We start from the raw sequence: 15,125 nt of genomic DNA on the forward strand, positions 1-15,125 counted from the left end.
GGGGACTGCGGGTGGCCTGGCTGGAGAAGAGGGTGGCCTTCTGTCAATCTCCTACTGTTCCTGAACGATGCTGACTCCTCTCTCAGGGGCGCTCTGCAAATCCTGGAGGCATGCTCGCGGGTGACGGGTCTGAAGGTCAACTGGTCTAAGTCGCAACTGTTGGCAATCGACCAGGAGACCCGACGAACGGTCCCGCCAGATGTCCTGTTGCAATGGGTGGACAGCTTTGTGTACTTCGGGGTGCGTGTCTCCAGAGAGGTTTCCGATTTTGTCTCGCTCAATCTGGACCCGGTGGTCTCGATTGTCAGGGTCCGACTGAAGGCACGGGAGAGCCTTCCACTTTCCCTTCTGGGCCGTATCAACCTCATTAAGATGAAGGTCTTACCCAAATTCACCTACCTATTTCGTAATTCACCCCAGTGGATATCGAAAGCATTTTTCTCCGCCCTAAACAAATTATTTTCCTCCTTTCTGCGGGGGGCCCGCGTCGCCCCCGTACAAATTTTCTACCCTCATTCGCAGCCTGTCCCAGGGAGGGTTCGCATTCCCGGACTGCCATAAATATTTTCTTGCATCCCAACTGGTTACTGCTGCCTGGTGGCTTGCTCCGGATACCTCCAACTCTGCGGTGGTGGCGGAGGCTGCGGTGCTTGGGTCTGTGGAGGCGCTGTCCCATCTACTCTTCCGGGGCCCTATGGCACCTTATGAGCTAACCGCCTCCATGAAAACGACACTCCCAGCTTGGAAACTAGGTTTGCAGCTTGAGGGGTACCCGAGCGCTGTGGTCTCCCCAACGCACCCTTATGGAATAACCCCACCTTACTACACTTGATTTCCCTCCCTGACCCCGCAGTGTGGACCAAATATAATATCAAAAAGATCTCTGATGTATCTTCGGATCTCTCATTTCCCTCCTTCGACCACCTCATTACTAATTCCAATGTTCCCTCATCCCATTTGTTTAGGTATCTTCAGTTCTCTCATGCCTTCAAGGCCCAGTCCCCTCTGGGGGATCACAGGTGGTGCAGCCGAATCTGGAGCGGGTTCTGAGATACAACTGCTCGGAGCGGGCTGTTTCTGTTCTATATGCGCACCTCCTTCGGGTCTCCTCTCCGGAGGTCTCTGGCCCACATGCTCGGCGGGCTCGGAATTTTCCGGATTTGGACTCGGAGGACTGGATAAATATATGGGAGCTTCCCTTCAAAATCCTTGTTTCCCTTAGAGACAGGCTCATCCAATACAAGATAGCCCACAGGGCATACCTTACCCCTTATCATCTCCATAAGATTCACTCCTCCCACCCCTCGAACTGCTGGAGGTGTGGTCGGGAGCTGGATGATTTCCTCCACGTATTTTGGTCCTGCCCGGATCTCTCCACATACTGGTCATCAGTACTCCTAGTGATTAAAGATATCTCACAGGTCAAGTTTTAGATTTTAGAAAAACAGACTTTTCAAAAATGAAATTAGTCATAAATGAGTCCTTATCAGACTGGAACGGATTACATGGAGTCCAGGAGAAATGGGACTACTTAAAAGGTGCATTATTGAAGGCAACAGAAAATTGCATTAGACTTGTCAGTAAAAGCAAAAAAAGGAAGAGACCACTGTGGTACTCAGCAGAAGTGGCCCAAATCATTAAAAATAAAAAGCTAGCATTTTGTAATTATAAAAAAACCCAGAGCAATGAAGACAAGGAAATCTAGAAGATTAGGCAGAAAGAGGCCAAGCAAGTTATAAGAACTTCTAAAGCTCAGGCAGAAGAAAAACTAGCTCAGTCTATGAAAAAGGGGGATAAGACATTCTTCAGATATATAAATGAAAAAAGGAAATTAAAACAAGGAATAACTAAATTAAAAACAAAGGACGGAAGGTATGTAGAAGAGAATAAAGGGCTAGCCGACTGCCTAAATGAATACTTCTGTTCAGTTTTTACAGAAGAAAAAGAAGGAGAAGGACTTCCACTTGAAAGGATGACTAATGAATCGTTTGATGCATGTGTCTTTACAGAGGAAGACGTTCTAAGATTGCTGTCTAAAGTGAAGACAAATAAGTCACAGGGTCCTGATGAGATACACCCAAGATTATTAAAAGAGCTTAGTGGTGAGCTGGCAAAACCATTAACAGATCTATTTAACCAATCATTAGTAACAGGAGTCGTCCCGGAAGATTGGAAATTGGCAAATGTCGTGCCCATTCACAAGAAAGGTAGTAGGGAGGAATCGAGCAACTATAGACCAGTGAGTCTGACATCAATAGTAGGCAAATTAATGAAAACCCTATTAAAGGAAAGGATTGTGGAACATTTTAAATCCCATGGATTGCAAAATGAAAAACAACATGGGTTTACTTCAGGGAGATCATGTCAAACAAATCTTATAGATTTTTTTGACTGGGTGACTAAAATAATAGACGGTGGAGGTGCAGTAGACATTGCATATCTAGATTTTAGTAAGGCTTTTGACACTGTCCCACATAGAAGACTTATCAATAAACTGCAGTCATTGAGCATGGACTCCCATATTGTTGAGTGGATTAGGCAGTGGCTGAGTGACAGACAACAGAGGGTTGTAGTCAATGGAGAACATTCAGAACAAGGTCATGTTACCAGTGGGGTACCTCAGGGATCTGTACTGGGACCAATTTTGTTTAATATCTTCATAAGTGATATTGCAAAAGGCCTCGATGGTAAGGTTTGTCTTTTTGCTGATGACACAAAGATATGTAACAGGGTTGATGTTCCTGGAGGGAAACGCCAAATGGAAAAGGATTTAGGAAAACTAGAAGAATGGTCAGAACTCTGGCAACTGAAATTTAATGTGGATAAGTGCAAGATAATGCACCTGGGGCGTAAAAAACCCAAGGGCAGAATATAGAATATTTGACATAGTCCTGACCTCAGTATCTGAGGAAAGGGATTTAGGAGTAATTATTTCAGAAGAATTAAAGGTGGGAAGACAATGTAATAGAGCAGCACGAAATGCCAGCAGAATGCTTGGATGTATAGGGAGAGGTATAAGCAGTAGAAAGAGAGAAGTGCTTATGCCGCTGTACAGAACACTGGTGAGACCTCACTTGGAGTATTGTGCGCAGTACTGGAGGCCATATCTCCAGAAGGACATAGATACTCTAGAGAGAGTTCAGAGAAGAGCTACTAAACTTGTACATGGATTGCAGGAAAAAACTTACCAGGAAAGGTTAAAGGACCTTAACATGTATAGCTTGGAAGAAAGAAGAGACAGAGGGGATATGATAGAAACTTTTAAATACATAAAGGGAATCAACTCGGTAAAGGAGGGGAGCATATTTAAAAGAAGAAAAACTACCACAAGAGGACACAGTTTTAAATTAGAGGGGCAAAGGTTTAAAAGTAATATGAGGAAGTATTACTTTACTGAGAGAGTAGTGGATGCATGGAATAACCTTCCTGCAGAAGTGGTAGCTGCAAATACAGTGAAGGAGTTTAAGCATGCATGGGATAGGCATAAGGCTATCCTTCATATAAGATAGGGCCAGGGACTATTCATAGGATTCAGATATATTGGGCAGACTAGATGGGCCAAATGGTTCTTATCTGCCGACACATTCTATGTTTCTATGTTTCTATGTTTCTATGTTTCTATGATACGTCCCCCAGACTCTGCCTTCTAGGTCTGCTGGATGACCTGGTGCCGCAAGTGGCTGAACGTACCCTTTTGGGCCTGTTGCTCTTCTATGCCAGGAAAAACATTGTACTTCATTGGAAGCAGAAAGCTCCCCCCACGGTAATACAATGGAAGTTGGTGAACTCTGTGATACCTCTTTACCGGGACACTTACGCTCATAGAGGTTGCCCCAAAAAACACGACAGGGTTTGGGCCAAATGGTTCTTTGATTCCTCCACTGCTATGAGTGACTAGTGCAGAGCTCATCTCCCTGCCCTGGCTCCTTGAAAGGGACCTGATCCTTGTGTGCACTATTGTATTGCTAGGCCTTTGGGGGCTCCTTGGGCACTGCCCATCACTTCCCTGGGTCATTTGCCCCTACCCTCATGTTTCTGTTCTTACGATTGCCTTATTAAATGTTCTGTTCTGACCCCTGCGTGGGCGCATATTATCATCCCAGTATTGTGAGACTGCTGCAATGTGAACCACATGCAAATGTATTGTTTTGTTTTGTTGTTGTTGTGTTCAAAATTAATAAAAAGATTTTAAAAAAAATTATAATAATATAATAATTCAATATGTATATCTAAAGGGGTTGATTACTATGGAATACATATAGAAATTATTATGAGTTATAAAGCTTTTATACCTTTATTGTTTATTACTAGTGCTCATTTTACACTTCTGTTGGAGAATGAAGTTTATTCACTTACTACACTGACTCAAAGGAACTTGTAAGTAAGAGGGAGACAGTCTATACAGTATATTCTAAACTAGAACCTGCCAGTCAATGGACAGAATAAATGCTGTATATATAAAATATTTTATAAGTATCAATCAATGGTTTAAAATTGTTTAAGAGAGGCTGTACCAGAAAAAAAGAAACACATTTTCACTGTGGATACAGCATACAGCTATTCCTCATTCTTAAAAAAGTAATAAATATTTATTGATAATTATGCAGTATCATGATAATAAGGTCATGGAAAATGGCTCATTGGCTTGATTCAAATTATATGCTACAGCAATAAAGAAAAAAGAGAATGCTTAAACGCCAATTCAAGGAAATAATCTAAAGATAGAGTGAACAGCCAAGTTTATTGCCAGACAAGGAAAATGATGTCTCCGGTAAAGTAATTTCCAGGCTTTTGCCATTTTTAACTTTAGAGTAATTATTTTCAATCACCAGATGTTAGATAAAGAAGGCTGACATAACATTTCTGTCCATAAGCTTCTCTCTATGTGTGCTGAATGTTTTAAACATTGGAGTCATTATATTTTAATATGGTCTTGCTGTGCAGAAGACAGCAATTGGACAATTACCAAATAATGCACAATGCTAAAAATGATCAAAGTGTCCATGGTTTATTCTCTAATAGAATAGGCCACAATGCCTTATACCGCCATGCTTAGAACCAGGGCTTAAGGAGAACTTGTCAAGTGAATGGCTCAAACCAAGTATAGCGTAACCACTTAAAGATCAGGCCTATTTCTGACACTTGCTGTTTACAAGTTAAAATCAGTATTTTTTTGCTGGAAAATTACTTAGAACTGCCAAACATTATATTTTTTTTTTTTAGCAGAGACCATAGAGAATAAAATGGAGATCATTGCAATACTTTATGTCACACCGTATTTGCGCAACAGTCTTACAAACGCAATTTTTTGGATAAAATATACTTTTTTTAATTAAAAAAAAAGAAAACAGTAAACTTAGCCCAATTTGTTTTGTAATGTGAAAGATAATGTTACGCCGAGTAAATAGATACCCAACATGTCATGCTTTAAAATTGCGCACGCTCGTGGAATGGCGACAAACATTGGTACTTAAAAATCTCCATAGGTGATGCTTTAAAAATTTCTACAGGTTATCAGTTTAGAGTTACAAAGGAGGTCTAGGACTAGAATTATTGCTCTCACTCTAACAATTGCAGTGATACCTCACATGTGTGGTTTGAACACCATTTACATATGTGGGCGCGACTTGCGTATGCGCTTTAAACTTTTTTTTTTCGTATCGCTCCAGTCCTCCAAGGCCATAGAGTTGAGTGGGGATCATCTTGCCCTCACTCGACTTCCTGTACAGCTGCTCAGAGGACCTGATTGTTTTCACCCGTTACCGATGGCTCCAGTAAGCGGGGAAAACGACCGGGAAGCAGCGGGAGGGGGGAGCCCCTCACCCTGCCCATAAAAGTGATCCAGTGGCGAATCCGCCGCTGGGACCACTTTACCACTTTAATGTGAAAGAGGTGTGCCAGCTGAGTAAGAAAATACCGGGGTTATGTCAGCTATCTGCTGCCATAACCCCCGGTATTTAATGTCAAAAAGGCGATGTAAAACTGCGGTGGGCGGTCCGGAAGTGGTTAAAAAAACACATGTCAAAATGACCAGTAGATCTAGAGACATAGGCCAGACAAACAGTTTATCCATCACTTACAAAATAAAGGAGGCAGTTCAGTTAAAATATATTTAAAGGCAAGAGGGTTGGGAGGGCCCTGCTTGTGAGAGCCCACAACCTAAAAGGGAAGGCCAAGTGATACAAAAGGTAATAACTGTGAGTTATGAGCTAATAGATAAAGTAGATGTACACTGAGGGAAGTTTCAGAGGATGGGAAAGGCTCTGGGCAAGTTCAGGAAACAAGCATTTGTGGAGGAGATGAAGGAGCTAGAGAGCAAGAGGTCTTGGAAGGAGCCGAGAGGATGATTTTGGGTGATATTTTGAGATGAAGTTGGTGATGTAGCTTGGGGAGTTGTGGATGGCTTTGTATGTTGTTTTTAAGATTTTGAATTTCTTTTTTTTTTTTTTTTAATTAGGTAATGTTTTTATTGAGATGATAAAAGGTAACACAATGTACAAACAGTCAGTTACACATTTATAATTAAATCAGGCATTATTCAAGACATATACATTATCAAATGGAAATGCAATAGACACCATAGTAGCGTCAAATATGGAGTCTCCATACATATGTGAAGACAGTCTGTGTATGACATAACTATCATATTATCAGTTACCTTATAGAGAAAATATAATGATTCAGAACAAACATTTCCCAATTAAACAAACTAACTGTCCAAAATGCTGCCTGTCAATCTTGGAATACCATTACAGATGGTTATATTCACCTGTTATGTTACTGTGTCTACATAAGAAAAAACCCTATGGTGTTATGTTATAAACCATAGTTTTAATCTGTTGACTATATTTAAAGCTTCAGTAATCTATCCAGAACAAGCCGTGGGGGTGCAATTCCTGGTTTGTCTAACCAACGCTGCCAGATATTTCCAAATTTCTTAGGGGATTTCCTATGATAGTAAGTGTTCTTTTCTCGAACAAGAATGGAGTTCACTTACTGGATCAATTGTGCGTGAGTAGGGGACTGCGGAGACAGCCAAAATCTTGCTATTAATTTCTTGGCCAAGTATAATAATTGAATAAGAGCTATATAAATGTGCGGGTGATATGATTCCTTATCTAAACTTCCCACAAGCATGTCCGTTTTTGAATTTCATTTGTTGGGTGAGTGGAAGACAATAGAGGGATTGACATGGTAAGGTGGATGAGTGTGGCAGTTACATTCATGATAGAATGAAAGGGGATAATCTATGCAGAGGTAAGCCAACAAGGAGGGAGTTACCATGGTCTAGGTGAGACATAACTGGAGATTGAACTAGTAGCTTTGTGGTGTCATTGGTTAGGAAGGGACATATTTTGGAGATGTTACAGAGGGGAAGGCAGCAAGATTTGGACAGTGAGTGGATGTGGGGCCAAAAGGAGAGGTCAGAGTGGTGATTGTGCCTTTGATCTTGATGGAAAAATTGTAGGAGGGGATGCGGGGGAAAGGAAATATAAGTTAATTTTTGGAATGGCTGAGTTTAATGATGTGGTTCGACATCTATACTCATACATCAGTTTGCAAATTAGTGATGAAGTGGTGAGCTGAGGATGGGTAGAGAGATAGATATACAAATATTGAATTGCAATACCCTTCTTACTGGTTACAGAGCACATTAACAACAGGGAGATTTGAGAATGTGGGAGAGGCAGTACCAAGCCTAACTTTTACAGAAAAGGTATAGATTTGATTGTGACTTGAGCTGCCGATACAAGTGTGTGTAAGGAGAAAAAGCCGCACTCCGAGTTGAAGATGAATAAAACTCTGTTTATTTGTATCAAAAAAATTATAAAAACATCTCAAAGTACATCCATAATAGCCAGAGACACAGGGGGGGTGCACAGCGGTTGACACGTTTCACGGAAAACGTCCGCTGAAAACGTCCGTTACGACTAAGCGGACGTTTTCCATGAAACGCGTCAACCGCTGTGCACCCCCCCTGTGTCTCTGGCTATTATGGATGTACTTTGAGAGGTTTTTATCATTTTTTTGATACAAATAAACAGATTTTTATTCATCTTCATCTTCAACTCGGAGTGCGGCTTTTTCTCCTTACACACATCTATTGTCTGGATTGCGGATCCTTGCCTGCACCTGTTCTTAGATGTTTTTGGGATTACTGCATCACCGGAGCGGTTTTCTTTGCCCTTGATCTGTGACTGCCGATACAAGTGGATCAACTGAACATCAAAATTAGGAAAAGGGAAAGATTGCGCACTATAAGCACTAAAAATGTCGTACTTTTATTCCAGATCGGTAGAGCATACAATATAAAAATGCTGACATGCTTCCTTCTGTATTCAGCAATTTGTCAATGAGCACAGGGCACTGAGTATCGTGGGAAACATGTCAGAGCTTATTGTATCCTGTGCTCATTTGGAAAACAAATGAGTGGACATACTGTAGTGAGCAGTCTTCACTTTTTCTTCATTTGGATATTGTCAATGGCTATGTATGGACTGACCAAGAGCAGGTGTTCTATCATATACTGATCATTCTGACACACTGTCACCTCTGCTTATGTATTTTTTCTTCATATGCTTAGTGCTTTCCAGGTTATGATAAATTATGCCTAAAGTGGTAATGTGCTTCACTTGAACTGCACTTGATATTTTAACCCAAGATGAATGGCATTGCACATACCATTTAGGCAAGCTATTAAAGATTGATGATCAGTTACCACAATTATGTTGATGATCATGCAGATTTATGAGTGTGTGGTTCAATATTTTAAAACAATGAGTCCTGTACAATTATATGGACTGGAAATATTATACACATTTATTATTGCAGTGTGTTTACCCTAAACATTTGACTGTACATCTTCTAATGTTTTACTACAGGCCAAAAAAAATACTCAGATTGTTCTTTATTATCATACATTCGATTTTAATAAGCCAGGCTAAATAGTATATAGTAGGTTTACGAGAGAGCAGCCTATCTTAATCTTTTTAAGACAGAGGAACCCTTGAACTAAAAAAATAAAAATAATAAAGGTTAGAAAAGAAACAGAGACAGTGAAAGCCATAGCATTCCCCTTACATAAGTGGATAGTGAAGTGTCCCCTTGTCATGGAGGTCAAGGGCCCCCTTAGATTGGTGGTCAGTGGGAAAAAAAACATCTTACATTGGTAGTCTTCAGAAAAGGACCCTCTTACATTGGTGGTCATTATGGAAAAGGAACCATTAAAATGATGTTGAGCGGAAGAAGGGCCCCATTACACTGGTGTTCAGTAGAAGAAGGACTTCTCACTGAACACCGATGCTCATTAACTGGTGGTCAGTGGGAAATTTGTTAATTTCTTATGTGGGTAATGGGAATAATGCCCACCTTAGAAATAGCTAAAAGATCATTGGTGTCAGATGCAGCGTCTCTGAATGTCAGAAATGGTTTATTGCTCACGGATCCCCTAGAAACCTCTGGATGAACCCTGGTTGAGAAACGCTGGTCTTGAGTGTGAAATAACAAAAGGGGTCACTTTCTCATCCTCTTCAATGTTCTTCTGATTTAGAAAATTCACATATATTGCTTGTAAGTTTTATATTACTATATATTATATTAAAAAAGAAAAGCGCACACATGCAAAAGAAATTTCTACCAAATTTGAAGACAATCCATAAATAAAAATGGGGATTTGGTCCCACCATATGGCCATATAGTGCTCAAGCCCACCACTACATCAAAGTACCCCATTATCAGTGGGTCCTACACTATCCATGAAAAAGAGATGGATCCAGCCTTTCTAACCCTTGGAGACAACACTCCTTGCTGGGAAAGATGTGCAAATGCACTACAGGGGACTCCTCCTATATCCACTTGATAGTGGACACTGATAGAGTACAGGTGTGTGTGGGGGGTGGGATGGGTTGCTCAACCTCGGTAGTCTGGTCAGACCGAATACATAATAAACAAGCAAAAATTTGGGGGAGCATACCCATGTATTTCTAAAGCTGGTGCAGCTATGAACCAAAAGACATGTATATTAAAAAAGAAAAGCGCACACATGCAAAAGAAATTTCTACCAAATTTGAAGACAATCCATAAATAAAAATGGGGATTTGGTCCCACCATATGGCCATATAGTGCTCAAGCCCACCACTACGTCAAAGTACCCCATTATCAGTGGGTCCTACACTATCCATGAAAAAGAGATGGATCAAGCCTTTTCTATTATATATTGTTATATTATATGAATAAAACTATATTGTATATAACCTATATAGCGTTTTTAGCTAACTCAATTATGGGATAAAAATGGGCATGGTGCCCTGTGGTGGCTACAATGCCCCTCTATATATCATGCCACATCCTAGATCATCGGAAGTGTAAATATTGGAAAATAATGGACTTTAAGGGCAAATAATAATATAAAAATAAACAATTTATTGGTTACCAATAAAAACATGTGTGATTTCTTCCATAAATTTACCAAAGGTAACAAACCATATATCTAAAATCACATTGGACTACTAGCAGGTCCCCTAGAGGCTATAATGTTATCTGTAGTGCTGTTCCATGCAGAATACCAGTGACTACGCATACAAAAATCCTCTAAACTGGGGATAGCGCTTGTCCATATGTTGTGCTCTGCTCTGTGCTCTGCTCAACATGTTTCACGACTACACAATCACTTCTTCAGGAGCTTGTAAGCATCTATTTAAACAGAACATATATATATATACATGTTATACAAATGCAAGACAATACAATACAGTAGAAATATGCCTATCTATATCCACACCAGACACTCAATTAGTAGCGAACACCATAGCTGCAACACTGAACCCCAATCCGAAAAAGGCACCCTAAAGCGGCCACCGTTGGCTCATATGCCAAACTGTGGGGACATACAAGATAACTATAGATATTTTAAGCTGTAATTAATATTTGATATATATTGTGTAACAAGGTATTATATACTTACATTTTAACCTAAAGGACAGAGTATCTATCCATGAAGCAGTTGTTGGAATCTGAAAGCCAGAGGGTCTATCAGATATTATAGATAAATACCAAAAAATGTATGAATATGTATATTATAATATATGTAGCAGGATTTCCAGGCATTGGGCCTGATGTGGGTCTGCCATGATTACCGGAAACGCCAGCAGCCCCTTTAAGCTGAACACCCAAGTGTGAAATTTGAGTCAAAGACCAGTCCGGCATCTTTGGTTTGTTTTGTTTATTTGATATAGGGGATGGGAGAAGGGAATGAGTGGGATACTCCTCTGGCTCAACTAGGTACAAATGGGACACTTTGAAGAAAAATTGCCTTTCAGCGCTGTCTCGACGCTGGATGCCGGCCAATGCTTGCTGGCGCTTGAAAAAACACTGACTTACTAAACTGTACTTGAACTTGACTTCTGACACTCTGGTTAGCTCAAAAGTCCTGAACACTGCTATCTCCAATCCTTGCTCACTGAGGTAGCCTCTGTTTACTGCTTCTGCTGCTGCAACTCTCAACACTGTACACTGCACACTGCACGCTGTACACTTTAACACTTCAGAGCCCAACCGCTGGTGCCCCCTCTGTACTTCAGGGTCCTCTCACTAGGCACCCTCTCTCTACTTCAGGGTCCTCTCACTAGGCACCCCCTCTGCTTCTCTTCAGGGTCAAAACTGGCACCCCCTTTACTCTTGCTCCTACACCAGCTAGCTAGCTCCTCTCCCTCTCTCTCTCGGCAGACCCCCAGGGGGCAGTTTGGGAATGCTTTCCTGAAACTGGACCCCTCTCTCTCCTCTGGTCCTCCGCACCGGATCCTCTCTGCAGCTCAGCTCAGCCTTCTGTCCCCTCTCACTAGGCAAGCCGTCTGGGACACCTGATTCCTCTGACAGGAGGAGAGACAGCCGTACTCTCCCTCCTGGGACTCTGCTTCCCGCCAAAGATGCTGCGTCATGTGCTCCCCTCAAACTTATACCCACTCCCAGAATGCTGTGCGGCAGAATCTGCCTTTCTGGGGTAGATACAGGCCTGAGTGTGCCATTGGCTGGGTTTCCTCCGCTGACCAATGAGAACCCTCTCATAGAGCACAAGGGGGAGACTCCCCAGTCTCAACAGCCACACCTGGGAGACATGACAGCCCAGCTGAAAATCATGGCCCTGCTGTTAAGCAGACAAGGCCCACTATATTTTACCTAGCACCTACCTTGTAGGGTGCTACATCCACCCCATACCAAACTGAGTCATGTCCCCATTGACTCTGAGGCAGCCGCCTCCTATCAAAACCTTTGGCCAAAAACTCAGGAGTATCCCACAAACCTGGAAAGGGGGAAAAGGAAAAGAACGAATGTACAAATAAGTTATGGTGAAAAAATATAGCTATACATTAATCTGCTGTACAAATATACAAACACTTTTAGGTGCATGAGATGATGCACCCCCCACCAAACAAACTTGCTTGGTGGGGATTTCCAAACAAACACAATTTACATTCCCTAGCTAACTGTCTCTAAGATGAGCCCACCTGTAGAGAAATGGAAGGAAAAGTTAGTCAACTGTATACATTTCAGAAAATACAAGACTAATTGTCTAGACAGTTGAATGAAAAGACCCTCCTACTCAGGGCGACCTTTTCACTCCCTTTCCTGACTGTCTCTGCTGACCAGTGTCTTGACTCGCCGGGTCCACTCCTGGCAGGTAGGAAGTCGGTACCCTAACACTGGCTAGCTATGCAGAGTCCTTTCTTTGAAGTAGATACAGCACCTCCAGGCTGTCTCTCAGAGTACTCCTTGTAGGAAGCAGAGCAAGCCACTGGAGCCTGGGTGGCCACGGAAGTAGCAACAGGGTCTATAGTACCCTAGCCTGCCACTATAGCACCCTAACCTGGCACTATAGCACCCTAAACTGCCACTATAGAACCTTAACCTGGTTCTATAGCACCCTAACCTACCACTATAGTACCCTAACCTGCCACTATAACATCCTAAGCTGCCACTATAGCATCCTAACCTGGTTTTTTAGAACCCCAACCTGACACTTTACCACCCTAACCTGTCTCTATAGCATCCTAACCTGCCACTATAACACCCTAACCTGCATATCCTTAGGTGGGGGGCTGTGTAATGTAAAGGGTTCCAGAGGTGCAGGGGCTGTGTAATGTAAAAGGGTCCAGAGCTATGGGGGCTGTGTAATGTAAGGGGTCCAGAGGTATGGTAGCCGTGTAATGTAAAGGGGTCCAGAAGTATTGGGGCTGTGTACTGTAAAGGAGGTCTTCCTACATTTTACCTGCAGTTATAGCTGCAGTTCTATAGATTTCTATTAGGTTGCTCGTTTTTTCTGCAATTTCTGAAAGCACACCAAAAGTCCCTCATTTTTGTTAAAAATGTATACTTTATTTGCATAAGAATATACAAAAAAACAATACTTTGTCGGGGTACATTCTACCCTGTACTGCGACGCAGCGCATAAATACACTACATGACAATACATTTCCAATCATACAAATAAATACATTCATTCTGCAGTATGATGCCTAATGTGTTGTGCGGAGTAAGGATACCCCGAGCCATCACATCTTGCATGACGCCGCATTACCCCGAAAGCATATAACTAGAAGACAATTGCTATATGATTACTTGGCATGTTTCATTCAAACAAAAATGCAGTTCAATAAGCAACAGGTGTGATGGGGGTAGGGAGAGAGAGGTAGGGGGAGGGGAATGAGATCACAAGCCCAAAGCTTTATTGAATGAACAAAGACACACAAGGGAGAGTGGGGGAAGGGGAAATCTTCAGACCTCTTCTTCCTCCGTGAGATCCATCAAGTTATAGTCTCTGAGCAGACTGTGGACCTGTCTGCGACAGTCCTCAATGGACATCCTCTCCCGCTGGTGGATAAGGCGCTTTCTGGCGCACCATAAAGCGCCCCTAAAGCAACACAACACCCGCCAGGCGTTGTCAATGTCCTCCTGGGAAAAAGTTCCACATAATAGTCCGTTCAACACACCAAAATGTGTGATGGCAGTCTGTGGTACAAAGTCTTTGAGTTCAGGTTCCAAGGCCCTCAACAGGCTCTGTGCAAAGGGGCACTCCCAGAAAACATGCAAAGCAGTTTCCTTCTGGATGATGCAAAATGGGCAGTGCCTGTATCTGCACAGATTTCTGGCATGCATAAATGTCCTTAGCGGCAAACCCTCTTGGATTGCCATCCATGCCAGATCTTTGTGCCTGTTGGTGAGTCCCTTTGAAGAGACATTCCTCCAGACCACTTTGCAAGTGGCTGAAGGTAGGCCTGGAAAAGTCTCAACAATGTCCATGGCTCTGATCAACTTGTAGATAGTTTTTGGCTTCCACAAGTCGGGCTTAACTCCATGCAGCCCCTGCTCCTTGATGAAATTGAAAGTGTCCAAGTAGTACCAAGAAGTGGTGGAGGGGATGGAACTGTCCCATTTGTCCCATCCAAGGGACCTCCAAAGAGGCAGGAGGAAACAACGGGACATGGAGTTGCCACCAGAGTCCAAAGTTCTGTCGACCAAAGTCCTGCGGATGCAGTTGCAAGCAAAGAACACCCCTAGTAACTTTGCGATGTCGGGCACACCCTTACCACCCTTGAGGGGTTTCTTGAACATGACTTACCGCTTCACTCTGTCCATTTTGGAGCCCCAGATTAAGTGAAACACCGCCCTGGTGATGGCCTTGCAGGTGTTGACCCGGGGGAGCCAGGCCTGAGCGAGGTACTGCAACACAGGGAGAATCTCTCTGCAGAGTACCAGTGTTTTCCCTTCGATAGTGAGTTCTCTGAAGCTCCATAGTCCAAATTTCTGTCTCATCTTTGACAGTCTCTCGTCCCCAGCTCCAAACCAAACTCCAAGAATTTTGATGAAGTCCGCCTTGATCAGGGCCGGACTGACCATTGGGCACAGCGGGCATTGTCCCGGTGGGCCGCGGCGCCGCGAGTCATCCAAGGTAAAAGTAAGTTCCCTCACTGCGGCCGCAAAATTACAAACACCGGCCGATGTACTTGCCAGTTTCCAGCTTACCGGCTCCGCGGCCAATCAGCCTTCTGCTCAGGGGAGGTGTGAGTCACACCCCCCTGAGCAGAAGGCTGATTGGCAGCGGAGACGGAAGTCAAGTAGTTCAGCGTGTG

General features: G+C 42.7%; 1 pseudogene across 1 annotated transcript; it reads right to left on the reverse strand.

Annotated features, from left to right (window-relative positions):
* Positions 1-13,694: 13,694 nt before the first annotated feature.
* LOC309552529 lies at positions 13,695-14,808 on the reverse strand (annotated as a pseudogene). Its single transcript has one exon. The product of its transcript is annotated as an uncharacterized misc_RNA (transcript).
* Positions 14,809-15,125: the final 317 nt, after the last annotated feature.

Source organism: Pelophylax lessonae (assembly GCF_965119305.1).
Source record: "Pelophylax lessonae genome assembly, chromosome: 4".
Taxonomy (NCBI): Eukaryota; Metazoa; Chordata; class Amphibia; order Anura; family Ranidae; genus Pelophylax; species Pelophylax lessonae.